The 16,366-nt window shown below is 41.9% G+C and overlaps 1 long non-coding RNA gene across 1 annotated transcript in view; it reads left to right on the top strand.

Annotated features, from left to right (window-relative positions):
- The first annotated feature begins 589 nt into the window (after positions 1–589).
- The window catches only part of LOC123943291, a 67,858-nt gene continuing 52,081 nt past the window's right edge, over positions 590–16,366 (top strand). Inside the window, exons 1-2 of the long non-coding RNA XR_006818609.1 lie at positions 590–696; positions 836–935. This is a non-coding gene — a long non-coding RNA (uncharacterized LOC123943291). The remainder of the gene's footprint in view (positions 697–835; positions 936–16,366) is intronic.

Genomic DNA, 16,366 nt, shown 5'->3' with positions numbered 1-16,366 from the left:
TGTTTGAGAGAGAGAGAGAGAGAGAGACAGAGTGAGAGAGCATGAGAGGGGAGGTCAGAGGGAAAAGCAGACTCCCCATGGAGCTGGGAGCCCGATGCGGGACTCTATCCGAGGACTCCAGGATCATGACCTGAGCTGAAGGCAGTCACTTAACCAACTGAGCCACCCAGGTGCACAACTGCTCATCTTTTAAAGCTCAGATGGAATAGTCCCTGTTTGTTCTACCCTTCCCCCATGAGGTTGTTCAGTCTTTAGAACCCCCATAGCACCCTTAGATTTTGGACATAGCATTTATCATGGTACTATGGAATTACTAAATTTTCTGCCTCTTCCATGACATCACGGAGATCAGGATCCCTGTCTTTCCTTTTCCTAGTCCTTAGCTCCTCACACAGTATTGGGTGTTTAGTATGAGTTCAATAAATGTTTATTGAATAAATGAGTTTGCCATTAATACTACCATTCAAACAGTAAGTGTGTGTGAGGGAGAACACTCTTGAATGTCTGGCAAAGGAATCCAGCCAGGAGAGAGAAAGCGAGGGAAATGGTGCACTTGTTAACTGCAGTCATTGCCTACTTATATTACCAGGTGAATCCAGGTTTTGCGCACGTCTATGCAGTCTTCCAAGCAGCCATGGGCCTTAGAGGAAACTCACCCCTCCCCAACTTCATAGTGTGGATCTGACTGGACTTCAGGTAATCATATTCTTATTGCCAGATGTTGATTCAGGAATGGGCATTACACCCAATTATGACCAACGAGACACGGGAGACTTCTGAGGAATGTTTTCTTGCTCCTAAGAGAACAAAAGAGGTGTCCTGTCTTCTTTCTCAGGGTGTTGTCATGTCTGGAGGGGAGACCTGGAATTACTGAAGCCATCTTGCCATCAGCCTAAGAGGGGGCAGATGCCTGAAGATGGTAGAGCCAAAAGATGGTAAGACCCTCGGTCTGTAATCATGTGGCTGGGCCACTGAAACAGCCTACCCAACCCTTTGTCCCTTAAGAAGTACAGTTATCATAATGAATGCATTTCCTTATTGTTTAAAGATGCTTGAATCTGTTTTTATGACTCAAAGCCAAAAACATCCTAACTGAAACAACTTGCCATATAATAAATATTCATTAAATAGAACTCGATTTTCAAGTGATGGCTGTAGAAACAAAAGAGCATGTTCCCCGAGACCCTGTTATGCACTAGGATTTGGAAAAGTAAAATATGATTCTTGGTCTTCTCCTTATAGGCCCAAGGTTATTTATTTGCCTATGCCACTCAGCTGGTAGAAGCAAAATTTCTTTCTCTGGAAGATTAAGAAAAAAATTGGTCATGCGCTATCTGAGGGAAAGTAAACAAAGTTAGAAGATGTAGAGAAGAAATGTCGTTGCTTTGGGAAGATAGAGAAGTAAAGCTTTAAAAATTGTAGTACAATTAATTTTAGTTAAGTTCCAAAACATTGAAATAGGGTGCCACTGGTTCGTGAATAGAGAAATGATACCGAATCAATGTCAAGAAGTAGACCCTAAACACATACAGGGATTTAGCGTATAATAAAGGTCTCATTACAAACCAGTGGGGGAAAACTAGATGTTTTATCAATGGTGTTTGGACAACATGGTAGCCAGCTATTGAAATGAATACATAAAAAAAATTGGAGCCATTCCTCACACTTTACCAAAGAAAATTCCAAATGGGTCAAAGATTTTAAATATAAAAATTTGAAACCATAAAAATATGAAGAGATAAGGACTCTTTTCTTGTTGTAATTTATGACCAAAGAAAACCTCTTAAAATATGACACAAATTATAGCAGTTATAAAATAAAAGATTGAAAAATTCAACCATGTTTTTAATAATGTACATACAAAAATAACCTTAAGGGGGCTCAAAAGTCATTGAACATATTGGGAAACATATTTGCAATTCATTGCTACAAAATCGATAAGAGAAAGATTAACAATGCAATATAAAAGTGGGTAAAGGATATTGGGTTAATTGACATAGATTGCAAATTTGGCAGTATCTATCAAAATTAAAAATATACATAATCTTTGATTCAGCAATTTTACTTGTAGGAATTATTTATAATTCTATTAGTAGTAATTCTATTAAATTACAACATACTCCTAGATGTGGAAATCACTTGTTGAACAAGGTTATTCATTGCAGCATTTTTTGAAGTATCAAAAAATTGGAAATGGCAGTGATCACTAGTGGGAGAGTGGTTAGACAAATAATACTATGTTAATAATGGATTACTACTCATCATGAGAAAGATTGAGGAGCTCTTTGTGTACTGGTGTGGAGTGACCTCTGGTATAAAGTAAAAAAAGGAATGGAACAAAATATTGGGTTGCCATTTGTGTAAATAAAAGATGGTGAGAGGTGGGGTGTCTGGGTGGCACAATCAGTTGGTGGAGGCTTGATTTCCACTGGGGTCCTGATGGGGTCATTGGGTTTTGATCTTAGAATCATGGATTGAGCCCCATGTTGAGCTCCATGCTCAGCATGGAGTCTGCTTGAGATTCTTGCTCTCTCTGTCCCCCTTCCCCAATCAATCAATCTTCAAAAAAAAAAAGATGATGAGAGATGCCGTGCACAAATTTACTTATATACTTCTGCAAGGAAATGTAGAAAATCAGAGACACAGATGCCTTTAGGGGGAACTGGAGGGCTGGAGCATGTGTGGGGGAGGGAGACTTAACTGCATAAAATTGTATGCCTTTGACTTAATGAGCTATGTGAATGGATTACCTATCCCAATTCCAAAACAAATGAATTACATTTAAAAAGGTATTGGAAAAGCAAGGAGGAGAAACAGAAAAACCCTCAATGCTTTCAAAATGAAAACTGGAAACGAGGAACTGTAAATCTAATTTAATAAATGCAGGACACCCATATCCATTTCCGCCTTCTTCAACTCTACCAACCTCACATAGGCTGGCGTTTGATTTGTCAGCCCTAAGTCCCCTCCCTACTGCTTCCCATTCTTCCGGCCCCAAGGGCAAGTTCTCTGCTGGGGATTACCTCTATGCTTCTGTCTCCTGTGTATCCAGGGCAGAGCACTAAGCTGAGGGCATCCAACTTTCCCTGCTGGGTACAAGTGATGGGTACAGTTGTCTCTCTGAAGGGTCTGTCTTAAGTTGAGACACTTAATTTTGGAAAATGAAACTAAGGCAGAAGACAATGAAAGGAAGTCAAGGTAGGAGGATTTCACCTCTATACTATTACCAGAGTATGGTAATAGGGTGGGTGAGAGGAAATGATAATAAGCCATAGAAAGGGGACCCACCTACTTGCCACACTTTGGCTGAATTTTTCTCTTCCCAGAGTTCTATAGTTGATGCCTTATTAACATCAGAGGGGATTTGACGACTTGTCATATTCAGTCCTGACTATTGAAATGAAAAGGATAGAAAATGAAAAGTATGGAAAATGAAAATCAATTGCATTCTTTAATTTTAGTCATCCCATTCCTGGAGCATATTGAATACTACTTTGGGTTCTTTCATTGTTCAGGTTATTAATAACAAAGAACCAAAGTATTTCACATTCCTAAAGAGTCTTTCATCTCAAAGGAGCCAATGTAATTCACTAATTCAGTTACCTGAACTACATTTAGTAATTATTTGAGGATCACTTCACCCAGGGGTGAATTTCAACGAGTTGTGTGACACAGCCAACAGTCACTTCATTCTCCAGTCAGTGCGAAAGAAAAATGAATAGCTAATGGGGATGTCCTCCTGAAGGATTTGCCCAGTGAAAACTTCAGGGAGATGGATGCTGAAAGAATGTAATTAACTGCCCGAAATTAGTACCTCCACTCTTACTCAAGGTTTCCTGACCTCTTTACTAGAGTCAGGGTGGAGAGGTGTCTTATCTCAGAATGGGGCTCTCTAGCAGCCAAGAGACCTGTGAACACAGTCACTCCACTGCTGTATTTTTTTGAGTAACCACTCAAATACAATAAATGGTATTGTATTTTTAACTTGTGTCCACATATTCACTGTAAGAATATAGAAATGCAATTAATTTTTCTATTGTTACAATTGATTTTTGTATGTTGATCTTGTATCTGTGATCTAGCTGAATTTACTGGTTTGAGGAATGTTTTTTTCAGATTCCTTGGGATTTCTGTGTAGACTGTGATGACATCTGCAAATAGGGGCATTTTTAGTTCTTTCTTATCTGTATGCCTCTATTTTCTTTTCTTGCCTTATTGAGCTGGCTAAGTCACAGGAATAGCTGTGGCGAGCGCAGAGAGCTTTGCAGACCTTTTTGCCATGTACCCGATCTTTTTTTTTTTTTTTTTTTTGATTTTGTGGATTTCTTTGACAGAGAGAATCAGAGACACAAGAGGGGAAATGGCAGAAGGTGGGGCTTGATCCCGAGGTCCTGGGAACATGACCCAAGCCGAAGGCAGAAGTTTAACAGACTGAGCCACCCAGGCGCCCCACCTTGTGCATGATCTTAGGGGAAAAACATTCAGTCTTTACAATGTGTTAGCTATAGGTTTTTTTGTTGTTATTCTTTATCAAATTGAGGAAGTTTCCTGCTATTCCTAGTTTTCTGAGAGTTTTTAAAATCATGAATAGGCATTGAGTTTTTATCAAATGTTTATTCTGCATTGATTGATACAGTCACAAGGGATTTTTCCTCTTTATTAATGTAGGTGACTTGATTTTTGAACATTGAACCAGACTTGTATCTGGGACTAGCAATTATTCCAATACTACCTATTTTAAAGTTCATTTATAAAGAATAGTGTTTGTCTCAGTTATTTAACCCTGTAATGGGGATGAGGGGTGAAGAGAGGTTAAGGAGCTGGAGGTTTTCCCACCAAGGGAATGTGGCTTGATCCACTTTACTGAATCCAGTGAGACTTCTTTCTCTCGGGGCACCTGGGTGGCTCTGTGGGTTAAGCCTCTGCCTTGGGCTCAGGTCATGATCTCAGGGTCCTGGAATCGAGCCCCACATAGGGCTCTCTGCTCAGTAGGGAGCCTGTTTCTCCCCCGCCCCCCGCCTGCTGCTCTGCCTACTTGTGATCTCTGTCTCTCTCCCTGTCAAATAAATAAATAAATAAACCTTTAAAACAAACAAAAAGACTTCTTTCTCTCTTCTGTCTACTCTCTACTATTATCCAGAGGTTGGGAAATGGCTGCCAGTGTGACACCTGCTCATTACCCTTGTGGCTGGTCATTAGAGAGCATAACATGGAGTCTGGGTACTGTGAAAGCTTGTGTTTGTGGGAATGTGCTTATCAGCCACTGCTGTCCCAGAAAGAATGATCTCTGCTTTCCTTCTGTATGCCAGATAGCACGTGAGTACATTTTAATGGCAGAAGATAATTCACATCTAAAATCCTAGCAGAAAAGGAGTCAGGAAGATATGGTTTTAAGTCTTCCAACCCCTGTGATCCAGAGAAGAGTATAGAAAAGAGGCAGAAATCATTGCAGAGGGCCAAGAGATGAACTTTAGCACTCCCATCTGCCTCACCGTATCTGACAGGAAACAGACCTTCCATCTACTCTTCTTAATTACCCTGCAAATTCCTTCTCTTAAATTTTAATGTCATCTTTCCTCTTTTATTTCCCTCATCATCATTCAAAAGCCTACCCAGAAGGATGTATTTGCAAAGGTGGAGTTTGGGTGGAAAAGAAAGAGGTAAGACACAATGCAATAGGAGATCTGCTATTTTAATGACCTATTTGAATGAGGTGTGCTTGTGTAGAGATGTTTGAGAAGATGAGAAAGAAAGAAAGCAGACAGAGTTTAACTATTTCCAAGAGATGCTAGATTTTGGCAGCTGGAAGAGGTCGGAATGGCCCATATGTAGCCTGGAGATAGTGTGCAGAGTGAGCAAGAGTTGATGAAGGACAGGGCTCATGAGGCTGAGGGTGCAGCAATGGGACATGACCCCAACAAAGTGAGAGAAACTGATGGACAATGATCATGTTCAGAGAAGCAGGGCCAAGGGCTTGAGTAGGACAAGCTGTGGCTTGATTGATAAGTCAAGGTTGAAGTCAAGTCTGTTGGGAAGCAGAATTTGGAGTCAGGGACTCTGGTGGAGCAGGTACCGGTCCTCAGCCCTCCACTGCTGCTTATGATTTGAGGTGACCTAGTGTGGAGAGGGTCTTCTGTAAGCAATGAGCCTTGTGTGTATCACTTTCAGGGATTTGAATCGATCTCTGTGGATGGGTGAGAGGTTCAGGCAGACAGAGGCTGGTTTCCAAGAGCCCAAGATCTTTGTCATTTAGGTCTTTCCCAAGGGCCCGGTGAGGTGTTCTGCTAAGAGATAGCATGATTAGAAGTCAGAGTTGTGTGAAAAGCCCAGGACTGCCTCCCTTCCATTCCTTACCCTACCTTGTCCTTCCTCTTCCCAGTCCTGTTCCCATTCCCATTCCCGTTCCCGTTCCCTTTCCCCTTCCCAAAATCTCAGTTGGGAACTTTTTGCCATACGGAAGACTACTGAACCCTTGAATAAAGAAGGACACTAAGTCTGATGGGTTAGAGACGTCAGGGCTATGGGAGGTAACAAGAGCCAGTGAGTGACAAAATGCCTTCCTTCCGGACACAGCTCCCTAGATTCCTCTGGTTCTGTATGTAACACCCCGGAGCACAGCTGTGCATGGCTCTCTGGCTTGTTAGTTATTCTTCAGAAGGTTACAGCACAGCTCGAAGGTATCGGGGGGTGACTGATTTTATTCCTGCTCAGGTCAGGGCATTTTGCACTGCTCTGTGGCCCCAGACTGCTCCCTTAGGCTGGTCTGCAAGCAGGAGACATTTGTCTCCAGAAGTACTGAACTGGCATCATCAGATCCATTGGCGATGTTAGAAAAGTATAGTCTCAGAATTAGAGGTGTGCCCCAAGTGTCCTTCTCATATGCAAAGGACAAACATTTTTCCATGCCAGTGATTTTCAAATTCTTTTGGACTTTAAATTCTCCACCACCACCCCCCCCCCCCAATGAAATCTTACTTGGAAACTCAGTATAAAAATCAAATAGAAGAGGAACTGTTCTGACTGAATATTGGGCATTTGGATGCCCATGTACTTACCCCTTTGTCCTTTGGACTACCTCCAAAAATTTGCTAGGGCTTTAGTAAACAGAATATTAAAATCACTGTGTTACATGTTCTTTAAAGCTGGCTAGTGGGGCGCCTGGGTGGCTCAGTGGGTTAAACCTCTGCCTTCAGCTCAGGTCATGATCTCAGGGTCCTGAGATCAAGCCCCACATCGAGCTCTCTGCTCATCAGGGAGCCTGCTTCCCCCTCTCTCTCTGCCTGCCTCTCTATCTACTTGTTATCTATCTCTATATATCAAATAAATAAAATCTTAAAAAAAAAAAAAGCTGGCTAGCACTCTGACTCAACTTCAAAGCAGAAGAAACTGAGGCATGAGGGGCCAAAGAACTTACTTTGCCAAGGGCACGCTGTGTGTTTCAGTCAGGAAATGGCTGATCTGAAAATTGATTTAAGTAGCACAGAACTTTCTTTTCTTCTCTTCTAGTAAGATGTCCAGAAGTGGGCAGTGTAGGGCTGATGTGGCGGGCCATGAGCTTTTTGGAGATCCAAGGTCTTTGCAGCTCGCCATTCCACAATCCCTAGGATGAATCTTCATCCCATGCTTATAATATGATTTCTAGAGCTCCAGCCACTTGATCCCAGCATCTGAAAGATACAGAAAGAGGAACAGAAGGGGCCTGCCTTCTGAGTCCTTCCCTTTAAAGGGACTTTCTAGAAAGCCTTGATGTCCTTTACTTATATCTCACTGAAGTCATAAACTGAAACTGGGCATTCTGTCAGTCCTAGCAATATGGGAGCTCTGTCAGTGAAGAAGGACAGAATAGCTCTTGCGGGGGGTGACTAATGGTCCGCGACAAATATGACACCCTTACCTCTAAGTGAGCACATGTCTTGGATTTTGGATTAGTTCCAATTGCAAATAACCTGCCTGCTTTCCTCCTAAACCCACAAGGTCAGTATTTTGGCACCTAAATGTATGTTTTTCCTATTCAGAAAAGGCTCAAATACCTTTTGTCTGGTTCATTTTTCTTGAATTTTATTTTATAAAATGAACTGTTCATAAAAATAACTGAATTTGTTATTTTCTCAAATTGCTAGACATTTTTTTTTTTAAATTGTTCATGTTTTGGATTCTCTTCATGTGGCAGGTGGAAAGGTATAGGTTAGTAATTCATGGGGGATTGGTGACCGAAAGTGGGAGCCAGATTCTTCTTCAGGGTACAATAGTTCCCATCTTTGACCCTTTACCACATGAAGGTCTTCACTGATTTCTCACTGAAGTATTACCATTCTCTACCTGCTTTCCTGTCCACCCAGTCATGGCGGAGGGGGGACTGTTGGCACACGCTGAGCCATCATTGCCTGTGGTGTGGTGTGGAGGACGAATACTAGACGTGAACTTAAGAGAATTTGGAGTCAGTTCTGCCCCTTCCCAGGGACCTCCCTGTGTCCCTCAGGCAAGCCCCTTCTTTCTTCCAGGCCTCAGTTCCTTCTTCAGTAAAATCTGGGATTAGACTAGATGAGCTCTGTGGACACCTGCCAAGTCAGACATTCTGACTGTATCGCCCGCTCCCATCCCCCTTCCCTTACCTTCCCTTGTATTGGAATGTGACCTACAAATGCCACCAGTTGCTGGGCAAGGGCTCTTCAAAGTCACCTGTCCCTTTCTGGCCATCAGAAAGAACTGTGATGAAAACCAGCCTGTTTTCTTAACGTTCCACTGAAGATGATTTGTTTTCCAGACTCTAGGAGGTTTTCTTAATGTAGGTCTTCAACTAAAATGCCTCCATTTGTAATTCAAAGCCTGTTTGCTTTTGCCCTGTTGTGTGTGTGATTCTTGTCTGGTTATTTAGAGGAAAACTTCAGACAAAATCAAAATTGCAATAGGATGGAGAACATTTTCCACAAGAAGATATAGGATCCAGATTTCTCATTATCTATACATGAGTTTACTTATTAGCTTATTCAGTCGACTGAGAAACCTGGGTGCTTACGTGTAGGTCACACACGGAAAATGTGGGCTTCTACCCTGATCTGGTCTATACTGTAGATAAAAGTGCCATTACACATTAAGGCCTGTCCCATGTGTGTCACATTCTTAGTTGATCTTTACAACAGCCATACGATGTAGGCATTTATTATGGAATTTTGTTGCTCTTTCTGCCCCCTCTTTAGACCAGAGGGGCTACATAATACCACTTCCCTAATTATTTATTTATCTAATTTGGGGGCCACCTATTAGGTGCTAGGCATTAGGGTTATGACCAAATAGGAAAGAGTTTAGCTGACAGGCCTGCCAATCTGTTAATCATAGGACTCTGACTATTTCCAAGTACATGACCCAACTTTGGCCCATCATGAAACTTTGTGTCTTGTTTGATACTGATTGGGCCGAGGGTTGGGAGAATGACTTAGTAGGAACAGTTAGAGTTTCTTTATGCCATATGATCTGATTCTGGTTGCTGGAAAAGACAAAGTTTTTCTTTATCCATTTGAGCTCTAGATTCAGATGTATATGGTACCTACTCCACCATTATGCTTTCCAGTTTCATAAACCAGTAACATCTCTTTTTGCGTTAACATCTCTTTTTGCGTAAGCCATTGGTTTGAACCATATAAAACTGCCATTTCCCCCCCAGATTGGATATCATTAATTTCATCTGGTTTAACCTGATGATTTGAATTTCTGCTGCCTGCAATTGAAGGGTTCCTGACAAATATGGTAGTACTGTTATCTCCAATGTGGATTAGGAAAATGAGGCTAAGAGTATTTATTTTCCCCAGGTCATTTGGCTATTAGGCATAGCAAGAACTAAAACCCAGGTAATTTCAAAACCTATGTTCTGGATTGCTCTGGAACCATCCCATAAAGTCAGATAACGACTGAAGTGAAGAGACTTCTACTCAAGAAGTGGTCCACAGGCAGTTGCCAACCAGCAAACTCTTTGCTACTGGTTCAAGAGGAGGTAAGAAGTAATGAACCAGGACACAAACAAACTGTATCTCTGAGCACACTTTTTAAGTTCCACTGACATTTTTTTTTTATAGTAGAAAGACTTTCCTGATAAAGTAAGCAGCATATCGATTTAGATTCTGATGCATGCTCTTTATCCCCTCTTGGGTTGGCATCGAACTGTGAACCAGGACTTGGAGGAGCACTGGTAGAGGACTGTTGGGTGTGGTGTCCAGCTGACCGCCATCTTTCTGGAGACTTCCACAGAAGCTATGTCTGTATCATGGAACCCTGTCCCCCTCTTCTTTCAGTCATAACTGATTTGTTCAGGTCATTTGTTGGAATCAAGCTGGACCAACCAGATTTTCTTGTCTAAGAATATGGAATCTTAAAAAAAAGAAACAAAGGAACCAGGAGATGTTAACTCCATCTAGCTCCAAAAATAGAAGAATGAGCCTAGAAGCTCTTGTCTTCATGTCTCTGGAGCTGATGGGATTCTTGACTTCTGAGGAGTAGCTGTTCAATCTCACATCTTGTAAGGTTATAGATATCCTTTTGAGTAAATTCCCTTTTGTCTTAAGCTGGCCAGAGTTGGTTTTAAGAGAACTTTAATACTATTGAAAAATACAGGGAAGACCACCTGTTCATGACTCAGAATTCTATTTATGATTTCAATTATTAGTTAACTTGTATGACACTGTTCCCCATAATCCTAGGTCTCAGGAATAGCTGGAAATGTTGCCACCTGAGCTGGGGGCCTCGTTATAAAATGGAAACAGAGGTGTACACAATCAATTACCCCTGGTGACTAAAGTAACTCTGATAAAGACTTAAACATCTTAATTTAAGCGAATAAATAATCAACTTTTGTCTGTTCAACTGTAGACAAATAGGACCCAAATGAATGAATGAACTCATTGCTGACTTTAGGAACATGACTACTCTGGGCTAGAGGACTTACATCTGCTCATCTGGCTGGCTTTCAAAGAATGACCATGTGCTCAGGGAAAACCACCATTATCTCTCCACCAGCTAAATGCCAACAGCAGTTTCTTGAATTCATATTTGGTTTTTGGAAAAAGAAAAAAAAATGGTGGAGACACCATCTGAAGGTTCTTGTTACTTAGCCATATCTTCTTCTTAGATGCAATATTTGATTTAAAAAAATATTTGGCTGCCTCCTGAGATCATTCCACTATTTGAAGCTGTGAGTCCAGACAGAAGCTGGTCCCCTCCAGCTTGGCAAATGGAGGTTTGAAGATGCATCCTTAGCAGCTGGAAGGGGCCACGTGGAGTGATGGCAGGAAGGAAGCACACATGAGGTGCCTGCTGCTCTTCCTTCAGGGGAGGAAAAACAGTGCTGGAAGGTGTTGGGGGAGGCTTCAAAGCTTGAAGCTTTCATCGTTTATTTCTGAATCCAGACAATTGTCTCCTCTGAGGTTACCAAGAATCTCTGTGATCTTGGTTCTGAATAGGTTAATCTGTTTTTAAAGGGTATCCAAATGCTATTAGGATAATTCTTGCATTCCTTTGCTCTTTCTATTTAAAAATTAAAGTGCTGATACTAATAGATATCTCTACCAGTGTAGCCAAGAGGATCACCTACAAATGCTCTCTGAATAGAAAAAAGCTCGAACCTGAGATTCAAATATCTATGCGTCTAACTCTCTACATATAAAACCTCTTCTTGTTCTCTGTTTAAATTCTAATGATTTAGGTACAGAGTTCTTTTTTTCTTAATTGTATTGCTGGACATATATTAGGCATAATCTATAAGATTTTCAACGTGATAGCATACATCCAACATTTTTTATTATACTAAATTTCAGGGCTAATTTAAGTTTAAACTCTTTATTTTAGAAAATCAGTAACAGCAACTAATTAGCACATCTCATTCTGGATGTATTTGCCAACCAATTTCAGAGACTCATTTGCCTGTTAAGAGATTTTATTGAACACCAGCACCACAGACTCTCCTTTTTTTTCTAGTAAACAGCTCATGCTTATTATCTTATTACAGGAATGCCACTGGTTAAATCAGGCTCTGAATATAAATAGCCATATTACTGCCATCAGGCATCAATGTTTATTTAGTGGCTGTGAGTCATGCATACCTCTTTGATCGGGTTTGGAATGAGCCGTTGCAGTTTTTGTTCAAAAAGGTTATTTGCAAAAGCTACAGAAGTATCAGTTAGATTAAACATGAAATTAATCAGTGTGGAATTTTATCAGCCATTTCTGCCACCAAACACCAGGTGTCAAGAGCATGTGCAAATGAGGGCTGAGCATAATAAAGCTGGGGGACAGCTTAGTAAGGAGGTCAGAAGAGAGTCCAAGATGTCTACCATGCTCAGGGAGGAAAGATGGAGGTCGGGGGGCAGGAAGGAGGAGGGGGAGGAAGGAAAGGAGGAAGGAAGGGAGGAAGGAAGGAAAGAAATATTGAAGGCCTACTGAATCATCTGGAACTCACTGGCAGTTTCACACCACGTATCTCATAGCACAGTATATGGAAAGAGAGTCAGGTGACCTGAGTTTGCCTGAAGTCTGCTCTGTCCTCTGTCCAATACCCTGAAGTCTGATCTTTGGGAAAGTGTTTAATGCCTACATGCGTTACTGAGCATACACATAGAACACATGATAAACTTGGACAAAGGCATATTTTCCACCTCAACATGTCTTGAGACTTAAGATATCAGAGAGTGAGAGACCCAAGATAGCTGTCGTATGGTTTTAGTTGATGATACTATGTTGGTGGAGGAGATGAGGCCCTTTGACTGGAGGGCCCATTTAAACTGGGTCCATTCATTCCTTCATTGTTTAGTGGGCGCTCCAGCCTGTCAGGCATATGTGCGGAGAGACGCCTGTGAATAATTATAACATACCATGTTGAGTGCTGTGATGATTGCCACTATAAATTCCTGGTGACCTCACTCTCAAGCAGCCCTCATCACTGCTCAGCCATTATGCAGTGTTCCCACCCCACGACTCTCCCTGCCACTCCCTCAGTGCCTGTTTCTGATGTTCTCTATCCTCTTTAAGCTTCTGACTTTCCCTGAGTTCGTCTTCCTCTCAGCAGATGATCTAACCTTCCCTACAGTGAAAATGAATTCACCTACATCCACACCCATCCTCTCCTTTTCCCTCATTCTCCTCATAGGGAATGTCTTTCTCCTTCTACAAGGCAATCCTTCTACCTGTTGTTTGGATCCTATTTCTTCTCAGGGTCCTTTTTCTATTCAGAATTTTCCCTTCTTCCCTCTCAGTTGGTTCTTTGCCATCAGCAGATAAAAATGCTTAGTGTGTCCCAATTTAAAAAAATCCTCCTTTGCAAGTACCTCTTTGCAGGAATTTTTCTTCTTTGTCAGATAAGCTTCTTGCAAGAATTGTCCAGAATTCCTCAGATTCCACTTTATCTTGGGTCAGGTTGTCTGGGAGACTCTGCCCCAGAGATTTGCGTGCAGGTGGTATATGGAAGCGGGTGTCCTAGAAACCACCTTGGGAATGGGATGAAGGAAGTGGGATTGGCAATGTAGATACAACGGGGCACCATCTGACTCCAGGGAATTCTAGAGGTGGTGTGGCCTTTCAGAGATGACCTGAATTGAGGCAAAGGGGACAGACCTTTGTAACCCCACATCAACGAGTCATTGGGATTCACACGGCTGGCGTATACCCTTAGGCTGGGCAGCTTCCTTTGATAAAGGGTAATTTTTGGAGAAGGATCTGGCCATGGGCCACCAGCAGGCAACAGTGCTGGCAGCTAGGGAAATGATTGCTCCATTCCCAGACGGGGCTTCTGGGGGGCACAGCTGAGCACACACCGCGTACCCAGCCTTCTATAACCTGACTTTCTCTTGAGTTCTAGACTCCATCTACATTCACCTGCCTGTTGGACATCTATCCGGACATCTCCTCAAAGCCAATGAAACCTATTCAAAGTTAACTCCTCACTTTCTATCACTCGGCTCACTCCTTCCTTAGGGTTCTTTGTCTTGGTAGGTGGAAGGTAGAAGATACCCTGTGAGAGTTATCCTTTCTCTCCTTTGTGGATCACTTCAGGCTCTGTTCTTCGCAGCCCTTCTGAGGAGGCCTGTATGCTGACTACGCATGCGCACTAAGCAAGCTGCGGTCTCTTTTCTCATCTGGTTGCCAACCAGGAGCCGGGGTGGCCGCGCAGCTCAGAGCGTTCTGGCGCTGCTGTCCTTGCTTGCTTCACTTGTCTTCATTCTCACTTTCTTGGGCTTGCATCCAGCAAATACATTGTTACGACCTTCACTCTGGTCTCAGGTTTTACTTTTTGAGGACCCGAGGAGAGATTTTCCTTTTCCCCCAACGTCCCGCTTTCCAGTGAGTCATACCAGTTCAAGCTTCTAAAGAACTCTTCAGTGTAGTCGTTCGTCAGCGTCTCCAGTGCCACCAACCAGCCTTAGGAAGCCCCTTCAGTTCCTCCTGGATCATCACCTCAGCCTCCTAACTGGTCTCCAGGCCTGCCTCCCTTCCAGCTCTTCCCCACTCTCTAGCCTGACACGGTAAGAACTTGAGTTGCGAGAGTGAGTGAACACACAAACAGGTGTATCACAGGGTGCTGTCTATTGGAACTGAGCTACTTTAGAATGTTGACATAAGAGTTTTTCCTAGAATTTTTTTAGAGCGTGTGTGAGTTGGGGTGGGGAAGGGTTGAAGGAAAGGGAGAAAGAGGATCTTAAGCAGGTTCCACGCCCAGCATGGAGCCAGATGTGGGGCTGGATTCCACAACTTTGAGACCATGATCTAGGCGGAAATTGAGAGAAGGATGCTTAACCGACTAAGCCATCCAGACACCCCTTTCCTAGAATTTTTTAACATCTGGCACTTGAGCTTTCCCACTGGGAGAGCTCACACATTAGTGGGCCATCTGGTAACCTCACAGGAGCCCAGGGGTTTCGAGACAGGAAACTAGAATTTTTTTTTTAAATTGAATTTTAGTTGAAGTTTCCTCCCTCCCTCCCTCCTCCCTCTTTCCTTCCTTCTACCTTTCTTCCTCCCTCCCTCCCTTCCTTAATTTGTTTTTTTTTTTTTTTCTTTCCTAGATTGGGGTAACCCACACAGCACTTTAATTCTTTGCTGCTCTTCTACTTTTTTTTTTTTTTAACATATTATTTTTTTATTTGACAGAGATAGTGAGCACAGAAGCAGGGAGAGCAGCAGAGGGAGAGAGAGAAGCAGGCTCCCTGCTGAGCAGGTAACCCCATATAGGGCTTGATCCCAGGACCCTGGGATCATGACCTGAGCGGAAGGCAGATGTTTAACCAACTGAACCACCCAGGCACCTCTGTTCTACTTCAAAGAGTTCATGGGGTTTTAGGTTAAGTGAATAGTGGTAGATGTGGAGTGCTCAGAGCTGTGCTGGGTACATATTAGGGACAAAATAAGTTTTAGTTATTAGCATTATCATCCTATTATGGATTTTTTTTTCCTATTTCCTTCCCCCCCCCATTTCCTGAAGGCTAAAATAGTTTAAAAATATTTAATTCAAAATTGAGTTAATTACATTTTCTATATGTAGCTCTCCTAGGAAACAACACAGTAGAGATCTAAGTGGTCATCAACCTGAAAGTGGCACTGTTCATGTGAGTTATTTAGTTTCTGTGCAATCTGTTTTTGTGGATATAAAATGCAATTTAAACCTCAAGATTCTAGAATTAATATTCAACTTAGAAAAGTTAAAAAGTAAAACTAAAACTAGTTTTCCTTAAGCCTTCAAGTTCAAATTACAATTCTTATTTTAAAAATAAATATAATTAATCCAGGGCAGTATTTGATTATAATTTGATTGAGTAGCTGAACAGACCAAATTCCCTAAAACCATCTCTGCTATTAACATCTCAATTTTTATAATTCCCTAGAACATTTTAAACTGCATTTATAAAATGAGTGTATCTGATTATTTAAAATACTTCTACTGCCCAACCTGCCCACCAAAGACTTCCCAGCTCTAAAAAAGCTAATTAAGTTAATGAATGTGGTCCATCTCAAGCTACTCATATACATTCCAGTTTTGCTTACAAACTTTGCATAATTCTCTTTATCTTTCAACTGAAAATCCGAGTCTAAAATAAATTACTGAAATTTATACATTTCAAATTAGAATCAAAAGCAAAATCTATCAAATTCCCTAAAATCTCTTAAACACTTCAAATATTTCAAATATAAAATGTACCCAGATTGGGGCACCTGGGTGGCTCAGTGGGTTAAAGCCTCTGCTTTCGGCTCAGGTCATGATCCCAGGGTCCTGGGATCGAGCCCCACGTCGGGCTCTCTGCTCCGTGGAGAGCCTGCTTCTTCCTCTCTCTCTGCCTGCCTCTCTGCCTAGTTGTGATTTCTCTCTGTCGAATAAATAAAATATTAAAAA

The sequence above is a fragment of the Meles meles genome, chromosome 6 (genome assembly GCF_922984935.1).
Source record: "Meles meles chromosome 6, mMelMel3.1 paternal haplotype, whole genome shotgun sequence".
Lineage (NCBI taxonomy): Eukaryota > Metazoa > Chordata > Mammalia > Carnivora > Mustelidae > Meles > Meles meles.
This window is presented reverse-complemented; position numbering and strand designations above follow the sequence as displayed.